Genomic DNA, 15,550 nt, shown 5'->3' with positions numbered 1-15,550 from the left:
TTTGTAGCTGACTTTTAAGGAGTTTTGAAGATCAGAACGTGAAAAATGTAGAAATAAAACACAGTCCATGCTTCAAAAGTGAAATACAAAAAAATTTCTATTGTCCTCTGCAGATGCATGATTTTTGGTGACCTGCTCCCTTTCCCTTTCCCTTTCCCTTTCCCTTTCCCTTTCCCTTTCCCTGTCCCTCTTTTTATTTTTTTTTTTACCAAAACACATATAAATGTTTTTTCTCCAAAAGAAATATTTTTTTTTTTTTCATACATTGTACTGTGCAGCTATCAACCAAAGATTGCTGACCCTTGTATGCTCTGTACTTTACAAAAATATGGCAGGAAACAAAACTTATCTCTAAGACCCTGCAAGTTTGAAGTGCACAAAGGTCTGTCACGCTGATAGCTGTGCATATACCTTGTAAAAATATAGGCTCTAATCATCCACTTCATCTTTTGGAGCAAAACCCCTGAATCTAGATACATCCCTATGCCTTGGATCTTATGGAAGATATGCAATACTTCTGAATAAGGACTAGATGCAAATAAGGAATAGGAATATTGTACGGAATAAATTTAATCCCACTGGTAGTTTTATAGTATATTGGCAGTTTAATTTATACAGACAATATTGACACCTGCATATACAATCTATGTTATATTGAACCTGTTGAGTCAAGCTAGAGAAGTGGTTGGGAGGGTCCATGAAAATGTATTCACAAGTACCTGATGGTAAAGGTGTGGGTAGGACCACAGGTTTGACACGTACTGTGATCGATGTGGGTCACAATAATGTAAGGCTAAGTTTACCATTATTGTATAGTCAAAGGCATATTCCTGAAAGATCCTTTTCCTGGCTAAGAGGAGGTGGAAGTTATCATCACTTGTCAGTTGGAATCTTTTTCCCTTTGTGGATTTATCCTGCATAGAGGACAGTCTGGACGAGATCAAGGCTCAGTAGTCCTAAGCTCAAGGTGTTCTTTTTAAAGTGTGTTTGACTTCAGGGAATTGACACAGGTAGATCAAACACCATTACAGAGTATAAGGAGGGTAGGACTTTAAGGAGTTGTGTATTCCAAACAGGCAGAAGACAGGAAGAGAAAAGCAGTTTGGGTGTCCCGTCCCGTCCTTTCCTGGTTCCACCCCCCAGTAAATCTGCATGACTAAAAAAGATAAGAAAATAAAAAATCACAGGGGAAATAAAGCCAGAAAAGTGAAATCAAAGTATTGTATACACTACAACTATTCCATAAATGAACCTGTTCAAGGCTTTTCTTGTGTTTCTCACTGAATCAAATATTTGTGTTTCTTTCAGTTAAAACAGCTACTTATTTTCTTACAGGATTTTTATTGTTTATTGCTCTAGGAGAGAAGCAGCTGTACCATGAGGGGCCCTGACTCCTCCAGATTTCCCAGATGTTTACTATAAAAAGAGAAAAAGAGCTTGGTGTCTTCCTCACTCTGATTCAGCGTGCCACAGACATCTGCCACTGGTGTATATATATGCTCCCCTCTGCTGCAAAATGAACTTGATTTCTACCACTCCTGACTACAAGCAGGATCTAAAACGTTAAAATCTGCCTGTTTGTTTTTCAGTGAAATCAGTAAACCATAGCATCCAGCATATGAGCGCAGGAGAGTTCTGACCTACCCAGTTCACAATGTGCCAGCCTAACAAAACACATCAAGTACAATAAAAAAACCTTTCCACAGTCAATATGAATCATAAAAGTTCTATGTCTGGTCTAAGTTTACACTCAGAGATCCAGATTCAGGTAAAGAGTCTTGGCACATCTCTCTGTATACTGAGGAAATCTGGGAGATGGGAGGCTGAGTCTGTTCCACATAGTGCTATCCAAATGCCACATAAAACTTTCACTGGAAAAATCATAAACCAAATTTTTCCTAAATAAATTGAGATATACATTCTTTCCAGCCATGTGTTTTCTCCTATGACAGCAGATAAGAGCTGGATTATACCAGACAACCTTTTGGTACTGTATTCTGATTTTTATTAAAGAAAAGAATAGCAGGAACAAGTTAGTGGGACACAAAGTGGCTTAACCTGGCCTACCACAGAAGATGAAAACTAATTTAAAGGGGGAAAGAAACCTACTAAAACTATAGTCTGTCCAGGTCGTCTCCACTCTATGTAACACAGCCATGTTTTCTTGTGTCCCTTTATTCTATGTTAACTCCTTTCAAACTTTCCATATTCTACAAAATGTCTGCACCGTTTCACCCTGAGGTTTTTTTCCCCATCTTTAAAGAACCATAATGGTCTTTTTCTTTTTTAACTGTGCCTGGCATACGTTGAAAGGTATCTTCTAAGATTTCATTTATGATAGCTCAAAAATGTATGTCTTGCTAAGACTACAAAGCAAGCTAATGGTTTTAAAAGCACAGCGATGAAAAGCCTGGCAGGGGAGTCCGTGCTAACTACATACACGGATCACAGAAGAGGGTACAAGAGGTCATTTTTTCCCTCCTTCTCTTTTTTTTTTTCCTTTTTTTTCCCCCCCAAATACAGGATCAGTTCAGGTCGCATTGGTTACAGCCAATTGCACAGTGGCATTCTTTGCCATTCATCCTCGTCCAAATCCTTAATTATGGTCTACACAATCAGAGCTGGAGTGAGAAGTTGCAGCCCTGTATTGTTCCGTGGTGAACACTTAGCAAAGAGGCAGGAATCTGATACTTGGTCACAGTTTGCAAACATCGTGGCTGAACCACCTGAGAGGGTCACATTTTTACATTCTGAGACAATTTATTAGTAACGGTGCTTGTCACTTGGAAATCCCCCTAAAGCTCCTTCTTTTGTGTACATTATCTGAAGGCAGGTTTTGCTCAGCAGTGATTTAAGCGAGACGCAAATAAAATGGGCGATCCACCCACTTGACGTAATTTACAAGAGAGCAGAGAATCCTCATCCTTTCCTTAGAAGTTGTCTGTTAAGAGCTTCAAAACATAGTGACAGACCCCTTGAACTGAAAAATATCCTGTCTGAGAGATTCCTTCACATTTAGAACCAGATGGGCCTGATGCAAACTTGACTGATGTTTATATATATTTAAAAAAATAATAATTAGACTTCAAGGGACAAAAGTCATATATGCTTTTCTTATATCACTTATGTGCTAAACACTACCTATTTGCAACATGCTGTATAAGTCACAGAGAAATGTAGAATTGCCAGTCCTGCACCAGAAACTTACCTCAACTTTTATTTTTGTTTCATTTAAAAAAAGCAAATAAAATAACAGCAAAACAGCTGAACAAGGACACTTTGTTAAAATGCAGTTTGGTTCGTGACACAAACCCTTCAAAAATGTCAAGGGAATTTGAACTTACTGATGCTTCTTGAACTTCTAGATAGGCCAAAGCAAGCTCAGAGAGAAAAGACTCTGAAGTCAATATAAATACTCTTGGAGTTTTACAGAAGTGTGAGATCTAGACAAGTATGTGTAAGCTGCTATTAAGTGTGTGCGAAGATGTTCCCTCTGATCTGCAACATTTATTCAGTAAAAGTAGCCTTATTAAGGTGAAAAGGTCTACTCAAAATAATATTCCAAACCTGCGATATCTGACCTGCTAGAGCCCTCTAAAGTTGAGGAAGTATTTATCCAGCTAAAGGTTACCCTGTTCATGCAATTATTTCCCAGAAGAGCCTTCCAGTCCTACAAAAGCTGTCAAAATATGCTGTGGTCAACTTATTTTTTTAAATTGTTACAAAGAGTTTAAGGAAACAAAATTTACCCCTCTTTAAAGAGCACAACAAATATAAGACAAAGACATTTGTCTCACATAATTTTGGCCAAATACTTTCTTAGAAATATCTCTATAGTCATTTACCTGTTTTTTAAATCAAGCTTTTTTTCTTTTCATGTTCTTCTGGCTACCATTGAGGAATTCATCATTTTATAACTTCTGTTTTTATGACAAGACAGGGTGTATCACCATCTAGGCAACATAACATTGGCCTTGCTCATAACCAGGCTATTTGACACAGCTTTTTAAGCTCATTGCATTCAGTGAAGATTGTATGGGTGATTTGGAAACTGAATAAGGGAACTTCAGGTAAGTACAGGAGCATGCAAACTCAAAGGATGAGCAATATAACTTCTAAGAGGTGACAGAATTTCAAAGTGCATTTTAAAAGAAAATATTTTCAGCATTTTTGGCTCCATGTTAAATTTCACAGAAGGGCAAGGAAATCAACATTTAAATGAAAAGAGAAAAGAAGGAGAGGAGGACAAGCAACAGATAAGACATTTCTTTTCTCCAAATGATTTCTTTGTTTCAAAATTGTAAACATCCCTTTACATTTACAACAGAATTTACCAACTTTGTTAATGTATCTTTTCATATAATATAAGATGCAAGAATCCTAAAAGAAATCAGGTCCTTATCTAGCATACTTTACTATTAGAGCTAATGGGGCGGGCAGTTTACCCAGCTAAGTTTCTTGTTTAAAAGTGATTAATAAAATAAAAAAAATAAAAAAAATCATACCTGAGCTATACTGGGGAGATGAAAGACTAGAATCAACAAGTCTGGGAGAGGCAGACTTGACTTTTCTTCTGTATTCTCCAGAGACAGTTCATTTTTTCATGCTCATCTCATACTGTCTGAATTAGCAATGAAAGAAAACTATGGTGTCTCCCATTACCCCAGGCCTAAAACACTGCTATGCACGAGAATGATACCAATACTGCTGAAATAGTGGTGTTTACACATCTTGTAATTTCACAATGATTTTGGCCCTGGATTTTTCAGTGAAATTGCTCTGATGTGTAAAGTCATAATTGCTATCTTAAGCCTACTTTTTGTTTCTTCTTCTTATGGATGTATTTAAGGTTATATAGTTGGGAACAGCATTCAGGAATTCCTACCCACCTCATGTCTTGACAATATAAAAATAGTAAGAATACAATTAAAGCAATGCATAATAGCATTCTGAAAATATTCCTCCTTATCTTAGCAATCTAATGAAAGTTCAACACTGAGGTTAAAACGTTGATTCAACCTTTTCTTAGCATTGTGCTTCCCATGTGGTCAGAGAAATAGTGAATAATTGGGCAGTGGAGAGTAAGGTGGATGTTCATATGTGTTACTGAGCTTTGTCTTTGCTCATAAGCAGGAAGGTTAACCTCTCTTACATGTAACAATAATTTAATATAATATTGATTTAATGACAGATGTATCTCCAACTGAAGAAAGGATTTTGCAGTGTCTTTTGTAGAATGTATTTTTCTTTTTTCTCACTGTCCATATGGATGAATTTTTAGTCTGACATATTCCTGAGCCCACCCTGCAGTTCTGAGTTGACTACCAGAACATTTAATACACATTATAGAGTTTAATCTTTTTCCCTGAAAGTCAATGGGAGTTTTGCCATTGACTGGAACTAGAATTCAGGCTGCCACATAAAAGGAGAACACTTGAAATGAGTAATATGGATTTGATATGGACTATGAGCAGTTACACAATCCAGAGTCCTCCATGGTGTATCCAGCTGGGAACGTACCACTTCACAAGGAAATCTGCTTGGTTCTGGTGGTCAGTTGGACAAGGTGCAGGAAATCAGAGGTTCCCAGTAACTGGACTGTTATGTGTGGAACATATTGTAATAGTGATCAGAAGACAAACTTTGAGCCCATTTGGGTAAAAATCGAAGAATATATCTGTTGTGATGAAGAACATAAAGGAATCATTTTTTAAAGAAAAGGAAAGAACATTATTTGTATAGATAATTCTACAGAGACTCTATTTTTACAACTCAAATATAAGCAATATTCAATGCCTTTAGTGTTATATAATAATTTGTCTACACATCTGAATATATTCAGTTATACAGAAATTTTAAAGCAAACACTCCAGTTCCTAGGCTGTATTCAGACACCAAAAAGAATACTTTCTGTGTGTAGAGCAATAATACATTCATAATTACAAAAAGATCTTGAAAATGGCACTTGTTCTCCTATTTATTTTCTCTCATTTACTTCCAGATCCAGTTAGCCCAATTTATATAGACAAATCTGTATTTTTTTCAAGAACAGAGCCTTCGCCTGGAACTTGAACATCAAACTTTTTAGTTTTTAGTTCATGTTATGGTTGCTAAGAAAGCACTGTATTCTTCAGTAAGGTAGCAACAGTACTGGAGCTCAAGGTATGGATGAATCCTGCTTATATGGTACTAAAAATTTGTAAATCTACATTAAAAAAACAGACAAAAAAAGACAGGTTGAATCCCACTGCATAGGCATTTTTTTTGTTCATAGCCATACTTTGAACCAAAGCTGACATAATTGAAACAACAAGGTCTTGGTAAGATATTGTCTTTTAATTTCCTGGTCTCAGTCATATCCAACAGTCATAATTTCAATTTCATTTATCAGTCTGTACTTTTCAGCTTTTGAGAAGTTCTGCACTTCGTATGGTAATGTGCTTTTCCATTGGAAAAAAAAAAAAGGATCTTATATAAATAAAACATACTCAAACATTAATATTTACACATAGATGGAGTCAATTCAGGAAAGACACAATTAATAACATTTAATGTGGAGTGTCACTTAAACCTGAATTGGTTTCATTAAAGGAGACAAAATTCTGTGATACCAACACTGGTGATGATTAATCTGAAATATGTAATTTCTCTATTTAGTTACACCCGACTTAAAAACACTCTCTTACACTACATTGTCACCAGTGCTTTGGATGGTAAATGCATTATTAGGCAATTTTTTCCCAGTTTGGTTTATTATTAAGACACCAATTAGGACTTCTTACATACTGTGAGTACATTTCCTATATACTCTTGAATGCGCCAGACATAAACCTATTTGGAGACTATTTATTAATCTAAGCACATATGGGACTTCCATTTCCACTATTTCATGCTAATGTAGCATCTAGCCTTAAACAGACATGACTCTAGCTTCTCCAAGCATTAATCCAACTTATTTTAAAAATTTCTGGACTTGCTCCTTTGTTTCGAAAATGAAGTCTGCACAGAGTGTTATAATATATTAGGACTTTGGTCTTGATAATTACTGACACTTTTTTTTCAGAAGTATGATTAGAGTAAAGGCAGTAATAGATATTATAGTGATTTATAAGCAAATTTGCCAAACTGCAGAACAGTAAGTGAAAAGCATTTCTGTTGAACTCTGAATGTTGCTACCAATTTCTTCATCTTCCATTTACATCGAATCTTACTCATGGCTGTGACAGCTGATGTAATGCAATCTGTGTTCCTTTTCCATTTATCTGGCAAATGTTTGGTTTATAAAATAAATTAAGTTCTCTATATTATGCTTTAAGAATGTGTTTGATTTCAGTAATATATATATATTTTTAATACTAGTCTAAGTTTTTGTTGTGTTATAAGTACATCTAGAATAACTCTTCCAGCATTGAAAGAGTTATTCAGAATTCTCAGCACTACAGTTTGAGCAGGATCGGGCTCTGTGTCCTTCACTAAAGGGCATATTCAGAGTGACAGTGAGTGGCTACATGCATGGTTCACATGCAGACACACCAGTGTTTTATACATCACCAAACAAATTCCTAATCGTTAATGATTTATCTTGCTGTCAAATTGCAAAGTAACATTCCACTCACCTACAAAAAAAATGCTTTCTTTTGTACTGTGTGATAAGTGGCTTTATTCTCTTACCACCATATTTCCTTCCTCTCATTTATCCCTCCATTTTTCATAATTTCCTCCCTCCAGTAAGGCAAGAATCATGTGTGTGGGATGGATTATCATAAAGAAATAGTACTTTTCAATAAGCAAGCTAGTTTCAACAGCTTTCAATTATACAAAGAGAGATATCATGCAGTATTCTAAATGCTAAGTTTGTTTACAATAAAGAGAAATATTAAACTTTTATCTAATCTTACACATAATATCTTTTTGCTGCTAGTGAAAAGGAACTGAAAGACAGAGGAGCTTCAAGACCAAAAGTCACCACTGAAGAAGAAATTGAGCTGACTTTCCTTTTACTTGAAGCCACATGCGGATTAGATGTCAAAGACTGTTTCCTCTACTGGCAAATATTTCTGATGAGCTTGAAAAAGAGAAACCCTGGAAGTGTTCCTTTATGCTGAAAGATAGTTATTAATATGGAAGTTGATGCTTTCCATGAAATTTTGGTTATTCGCAGCTTCAAAGTTATCAAAGTGGAGGGGAAGAAAACAAACATGTTGGGGAGAATGTTTTGAACTGGAGTCAGATTGGGCAAGACAGATATTGGCAGAATTTTACTTGAGTCAACACAGATACTTTGTGTTGAATTCACAGCAGTTTTCAGAAAAACATATACTCTTTATTAAGGAACTGTCTCAGTAGAATAAAGTAAGTAACACAAGATCAAAGTCCATCTTATATCTCAACAAGCAAATATTCATTTAGATGTACAGATTTGTGAGGTTTTACATCAGGAGACACAACGACTCACACAGCTGACCGTGGAAATCCCAGGTTTCCAAATTCTATAGAGGTACCCAATATTTAGAAGAATAACTTGTCTTCTGTTAACCTCAAAAACACTCACTGAAAGCCAGAATAAGGCTATATTTTCTCTTTGCAGTGGCAATGATATAACTGTGCTTAGGAGGAAATGTTATTTTTTATTGGGAAGAAATATCCTCTGCCTTCAGTGAAGCCACAAATGTTGTGCTTTGATCAACTTAAAAACCTTCTAGTGCAAGACTGCATGTAACTTTACTCACCTTATTAGGTCCACTATATTGAGAATTAATGTATTTCAGTTTTTCCCTAGCCATTTGCTCTAACTCCCTTCCTTACCAGTTTAATCTCATATTTCTTGTCCTCTTTGTTTTATTTTGCCCTCCAAACTGCCTCACTTCATTTAATTTCCTTCTATTTTCCTGTCTACCTAAATATACCACAAAAACCCATACAGATGCATGGTATCAACTGCTATGATGTTCTTCCTGCTTATGTGGTGACCATTCTGATTACGTCTAGTCTGGCTTGTCAGCTGTCTGGGGCACAGTAATAGATCTATCCTATATTTAAGCAATGTCACAATGGAGATACTTTTGTTTTGGTCAACTGGCAGCACCGTGATTCAGAAAAAAAACCCACTCATTCAGAAAAACACTTGTGTATTCATTTAAGCACCTGCTTAACTTCAAGTGAAATAAAAAAAAAAAGTATGTCTGTAAACTGACCATGTGCTTAGGTGCTTTCTAGACTAGAATACGTGAATTTCTGTGACATTAGGGTGTATATTAGAATTTTGTTTTCTTTATTTGTCACTAGGTTTGAAACAACTAGTGTGTAAGCCACAAGACAGATCCTTCATTAATCAGAAGATCCAGGAACACTTGAAAGGTAATTAGGCAAACTGTTTATAAGAACCAGGTCTAAAGGAAAGCTTAGACTCATAAACTATTTATATTAAAATGTCACTGAATTCTCAGATTGCAATGATTAACATAGCTATTTGTAAACAGGATGGATGATCAAACCCTTATGAAAATAGAGTGAAGCCAACTTATTTTTTTATTCATACACAATCTTTTTAAAAAATGTTATTTACTCAGAACATGTAACAGATATTCATAAATTTGAGAACTCTGAGCATAGCAAAAATCTGCAAAAGGTGACTTCTATAGTATTCTTCCCCTTCTGTCTATTCATGAAGTGATCGTGAAATTTTCATGCCTTCCCTAATTAAAAAATGTTCACAATTTTTTTTTTCTTTTCCCCAGGAAATAAGCCATGGTCTGCAGTTCATTTATGAACAGTTCATTTTGAAGATCTTCAGTTCACCACGTGGTATTGTTTCTGTTCCAGGTGATTTATGGTATGGTATGTACCTAACAAATGCAGCGTGAAATATGAACACCATGAATCTTATATGTGCCTGGAAGTAAGCTCTCAGTAAATATGAGAATTCGCAAACTTAAGGCAACATTACAACTGGCTTTTTTGGACTGCCAAAGTCCAAACAAGAAGTGAGCGAATCATCATCCTTAAAGCACTCAACACAGTGTTATTTCTGCATGCATGGGAACACAGATTGCTTACTCTGTATGCTTTCTGGTACAAACAACATTTTGAGGAAGCAAGTACTGCTCTATCTTCCTGTATATGACCAGGGCCAGCAGGCTGCCAACGTCATCTCAAAGATGTCCAAAGCTCTGCATTGCTGCTCTTGTAGTGACCTATTTGGAGAAGGCACAGTACTGATCAGCCTCAGCCAGTATTGTGTCAACAGAGACAAAACACAACAAATAGATGCATGGTAGAGAGAAGAAAAAAAGTATAAGAATGTGTTTTTAATAAGGAATAACACAACACAAATATTGAAAGCCAAACTTATTCATTTTGGATCTGACCCACAGCCCACAGATGCCAGTGGGATTCTTCATTTTAACTTCAATGAGTTTTGGTTGAGATCCTTGGAGGAAAGCTAGAAACAGCCAGATCTGTGGATGAGAGGAAGAATGACCCACTAATGAGAGCATAAGGCTGTGAGTCAGGACATCTGAGTCCCCTGTTTTGCCCCAGACTTTCTTAGATCATGAGGTTACATCTATTTGTAAACAGCATAGTAGATTGTAGGTACGAATGACCTACTTGAGCATGTGGCAGCTTTGAAACACGGTAACAATATCAGGCTGGCACTTGACTCAACATGCCATGGGACTGACACAATTCTGCTTTCAGAACTGAGATTTTCTCTCCACAGAAACACTGTGGTACTTCACATGGACATACCACCTTGTCTGGTGATCTCAAATACGTAAAGACCAGTGGTTCAAGGTGAGCATGTCTGCAGCATCACCCCAGAAACCACTGCAGAGAGCTGTGGTCAGGTAAATCAGTTATGGGAGAATTCAGGAGTATGTTCATGAAGGCCAGCTGAAAAGATAAACCATGAAAAAAACCCATACGTAACTTTCAGTCATGAAGAAAGGACAAAAAGACTCCTAATATTATGAGGAGTGCAAGTTTACAGCTTGTTTGGTGACATTACAGCCAGATTTTAATCAGATATCGTGTGCAAATCCAACTGGGTTCAAAGAAAGATTAAGTTCCCTTTTTATCAGACTTCACTTTCAGACTCAGGGGGGGAAGGGAAGGTTTCTACAGAGAACTTCAAAAAGGTAAAAAATCTAGTACGTTTCTAAAAATTATTTAGATTAAGGTATTTGAAATTGTTTTCTATTCTTTGCTTTTAAATACAAATCACTTATTTTCTATGTTGCTCTCTCCTTAGCTTTCCTGCAGCTTCTTTTCTACTTGTGTGTATGTAGCATCAGCAAAGTAACAATCCTGCCAGTTTTATGTCTTTGAACTGAATGTACAGAGCTTGACAGTTAATTTCTGGGCTGTTTCGTATACAAAAATAGAGACATGGATCAGGGTATATTTAGAAGAGTGGACAGGTCTGATATGAGCTTCTAAACAGAGGCCAAAAAGGCTATCAGAGCTTAACCACAAAGAAGATATAGATTAAGGCTATCAAATGAAGACATATCCTACTGGACTGATCCTAGAGTAGTGTGAAAAGAATTAAATGCATTTAAAAAAGAGGTCTTTTTAACAGAATCTGACCATTTTTACATTGCTTTGAAGTTTACCATATATATTAATGGCTGTTTTGTAGACAGTCTGTTATGCTTTTTCTTTGCCATTTAAAAGTCATTAAAAATCAAACATGTCAAAATGGCACAAACAATAAGAAAATAAAAAGGAATCTACTATCTACTCACTGATAAGATGGTGGACTATATGTATGTGTATTGAATAAAAACTTCATAGGTTTACAAATTACTGGAGTAAAAAGTAAAAGTAAAATTGCACATGGCTATTACTAATATTTTGTTTATTAATATTAAAACACTAAGGCTAAATATATTTGAGGTCTAGACAAAGATATCTGTTTTGAGCATAAAGGTGTACAGTAATATATACGATTGTTCTGTGATAAAACTGTTAAACATTGCACCTTCTCGTGCCCTGTTGTTTCCAACTGTTCTCTGTGGTAAATACATGACATAGTTTACCAGGTCACCAATTCTTGCTTTGTAAGTGCAGCAAGGCTGTACAACTGCAAAGGCTTGCAGCAAGTGGAGGAGCAGTCACAACGCAGTGCTGCCTGACAACCTTTCTCCCCTGCCCACTGCATCAAGTGACAAGGGCATGCCCCATATTGTGGGACTATCAAAGATAAGATAAGCGCGTACACTTCGGCATTGCCTAGCACCACAACTTCTCTTCACCTTTCCATATGCAGTGCACAAGGTCAGGGAGCTGAAGAGACCTGAAATGCTAGGAATTTGCAAGTCCTCAGTACTGCAGTGGGGGAAGAGGAGCTAGGGATTAACGGGAGGGCCAAAATGCAAATTTTGCTTGGATACTGTCACCTCTCTCCCTCTGTATTAGCACTAAAACCTCTACGTGAAGCTTTCTTTGCTTCAATACTGTTCAGTGCCATTTTAGACTCCTGGGGTGCTGGAAATGTCAATAAGAAAGGGGTAGTATCTTGCCCCCACTGGAGAAGCAGATCGAGGACAAGAAAAGATAATCTTGTGCTCCTTTATGGCAACAGGCATGTACGTGAGGGTTACTGAATCCCACTCTACCAGTCAGACATAAAGTTCTCCTAATTTAACATTGTATCCTAATGTATTCTTCTCTCTTCTCTTAAAACCTGATATTAGAATAACAATGTGTTCAGCTCACAGCATCCTGAGATTTTTGTAGTCTTTCCCCATTATACCCGAGGCAGGATCTCTTCAGACAGCTTGGGTCTTCTCCAGACTGTTTACATCAATACTTGAATACGCTGACTTTGGGATCTTACAGCAAACTCTTTCACTGGTTTACCCTGTCAGTTGTACCTCTAGGGCCTGGATTGAAGGAAACTGAAATGTCCTACCTTTTCTGTGTATGATAAGTCTCCTACTTTTTTCACTCCATCACTCATTCCTTGGATCCCCCCTTTCAGCACTGAGCTCTGCCACCCATGGTAGAGGCCTGGGAATTAACCTGTGGTGGAGGCCTGGGACTTATTCTCTCCACAGTCCTTAATTTCCTATAACATAACAGCCCCTATGGATACAGTTCAAATTCTTACAATTATTTCTTCCCTCCCAGTTTGATCCCATGATGTTTCTGAAAACCACAAGTCTCAGAAAAAAAAAAAAAATCTTAAAAGTGGCAAGCGTTAAAGTCGGGTTAAAAGACTGCAAGCTAAAACTGATCTAAGAACAAGGAGTCTTTGCCAAATAAGTTGCTCCACCTCGGTTGTATCTTTGTTTTAGCAACCCACACTAATCTTGTTTAACTCCCATGAAAAGTTACAGCCTTTATACATCCTTCTCCCCCTGACTTGGTGTGGGAGTTTCTAAAGCTCTTGCAAAGCACAGAAAGTAAAGGTCATTGTAAACCACACAGCACTGGAGCAGTACACTGCAAACACTGTCAGAAGTGTGTCATTCTAAGTGATGGATTATATGTATATCCAGTGGAAAAGAGATTGAAAACAGTAAGGTTACTAGAGTTCCAGGTATGGATGCATCATTTTTTTCTGACCCAAGGAGTAAGAGTCCTTTTGTTAGGCAATGGAAGGCAGCAGAATACAGTGTACTACATCATGAGAAGAAATGGTTAAACGTCACGTCAACAGATGGAAGAGTGGCTGCAGTGGGAGGTGTAAGCTGGGAAGAAGTGGGGCTTCCCAGCTGCCTGAGCAGCCTCAGGAATCAAGAACATCCAACCAGCTTCATGTACTGCTCAAGGAGTATAATCCAGGCAGAGGAGTGTCAGGCAGAGGTGGACTGTTCAGTCTCATGTAAAAATGTGGGACAAGCCTTCTACTTATGGTACTGATCTGGAACACAGCTGTATGTCCCCTGGGAAGTAGAAAGAGACCAAAACTGTTTCCACAGAAGCAAAGATATTAATGGATTATAAACAGGTTTAGAGGTAACTGCTGTTGAATCAGTTCCACCCTTGAGGTATGTCCTCACAACTTCTCTAGCTTAATACTGGGTTGGACTGATAAAAGTGGAAAGGACTGAGGAGGTCAAAGGAGGACTGAACTCATCAGGAATGGATGAAAGAACTCAAAGGTTTGGAAAGGAGGGTGGTGGGAACCAACAGTAGGAGCAAACTGATTCTTTCCTCACACATTGCTATGTCATAACAGTCAGAGATGGAAGGGGCTTTGTCAACCAGCTGAGTGAGATTCAGAATATATCAATTTGTAATAATTTTTTAATTAATCTGACAATCTGGATTTTAGGTTAGAGTACGAAGCTGGATGTAAAGAAAGCTGCTGTTGAACCTGCCGTATTTCTAAGTCTTAGTTTGCCTTTTCTAAGTTCAGAGGGATTTGATACTTTGAGACTTAACTTGGTTCTACAACTCAGATACAAAGTATTAGCCCTCACTGTATTTCATTATCGTTCCTTCACTATTTCATCCTTCTTTGTCAATACTGTATTCTATAATTCAGCAGTAGTTTATGATAATCCATTGACTGTTAATGAAATTAGCTCCTGAGAATGTGCAAAGCTTGTATTACGCATTTCTGCAGTAGTTATAAACAAAACATAGGTGCTGTGGGCCAAAGCTGATGTAGAAGTTTCTCAGTGATGTTAGCAAAGCTATTACCTGCTTTTTCAATGAAGCTGTATTGACAAATGGGGAGTTCATCTGTCAGTGACCAGTGGTACCATTTTTCTTTGCCTTTTGTAACTTGCTTGAACTCAGAGCAAGAGGTCATTCATCACTCCCTTTGACCGTTTGTGCAAGCAAATAAGAAGCATGATTTCGGAAGTAAATCTTTAGCAACTGTCACATATTTCCCTTCTCCTGTTAATGTTAGTAGAGGAACATGTATAGACACTTTATCATGTTAGGCTAACGTGGCCATGAAGCTGGAACTATATAACGGGTTATAAGAGCTAAAGAATATTCTGACAATTTGAAGGTTGGGTTTCTTTGGTTTTTGTTTGTTTGTTTGTTGTGTTTTAAATAGCATGTAGGAGGGAATCGGACATTAACAGGTGACTCGTTTGAACATAAGAATGAAATAGTTTGTCCACACACACGTTAGTTTTCAACTGCTACTATGTAAAAGTAATAGTTTTGTATGGGGGAGAGGGGAAAGTACTCCTGCATTTGGTTTTACTGTGATTTTGTACTTGCCATAATAAAGTTCATTCCTAACTCTGGATGAAACTCACTGAGAAAAATCCTTCTTGCTCTAATCTATGAATGTCATGTATTTGTATTTCAATAACCCCTAGAATGAATCCCTAACCAACTGAGACCTCCTGATCATAACATGTCTACATATATTTGGAAAATTATGGTCCCTGCTTAGAGTTTAATGGTAAAATTAAGTGCTGTAAATGATTGCCACTTAATTGACTTCCATGTAGACTTCCTCATACAAGATTTCTCTTGGTATATATACTAGAGGAGAATTTGTCCCAGTGGATGTATACGGCAATATAACTTCTTGGATATTTAAATATGTGCTGTGGGATGATGTAATCTGAGA

At 37.1% G+C, this 15,550-nt stretch overlaps 1 protein-coding gene and 1 long non-coding RNA gene across 2 annotated transcripts in view; one reads left to right on the top strand and one right to left on the bottom strand.

Annotated features, from left to right (window-relative positions):
• The window catches only part of SEMA3A (semaphorin 3A), a 332,422-nt gene that overhangs the window by 292,775 nt on the left and 24,097 nt on the right, over window positions 1-15,550 (bottom strand). The window lies entirely within an intron of this gene.
• LOC138688940 (uncharacterized) lies at window positions 9,103-12,722 on the top strand. Its single transcript, XR_011327719.1, has 2 exons — window positions 9,103-9,357; window positions 9,738-12,722. It is a non-coding gene; the product is annotated as an uncharacterized lncRNA (long non-coding RNA).

Source organism: Haliaeetus albicilla, chromosome 14 (assembly GCF_947461875.1).
Source record: "Haliaeetus albicilla chromosome 14, bHalAlb1.1, whole genome shotgun sequence".
Classification (NCBI taxonomy): domain Eukaryota; kingdom Metazoa; phylum Chordata; class Aves; order Accipitriformes; family Accipitridae; genus Haliaeetus; species Haliaeetus albicilla.
Note: the sequence above shows the minus strand (reverse complement) of the source record. Positions and strands in the feature narration are given on the sequence as shown.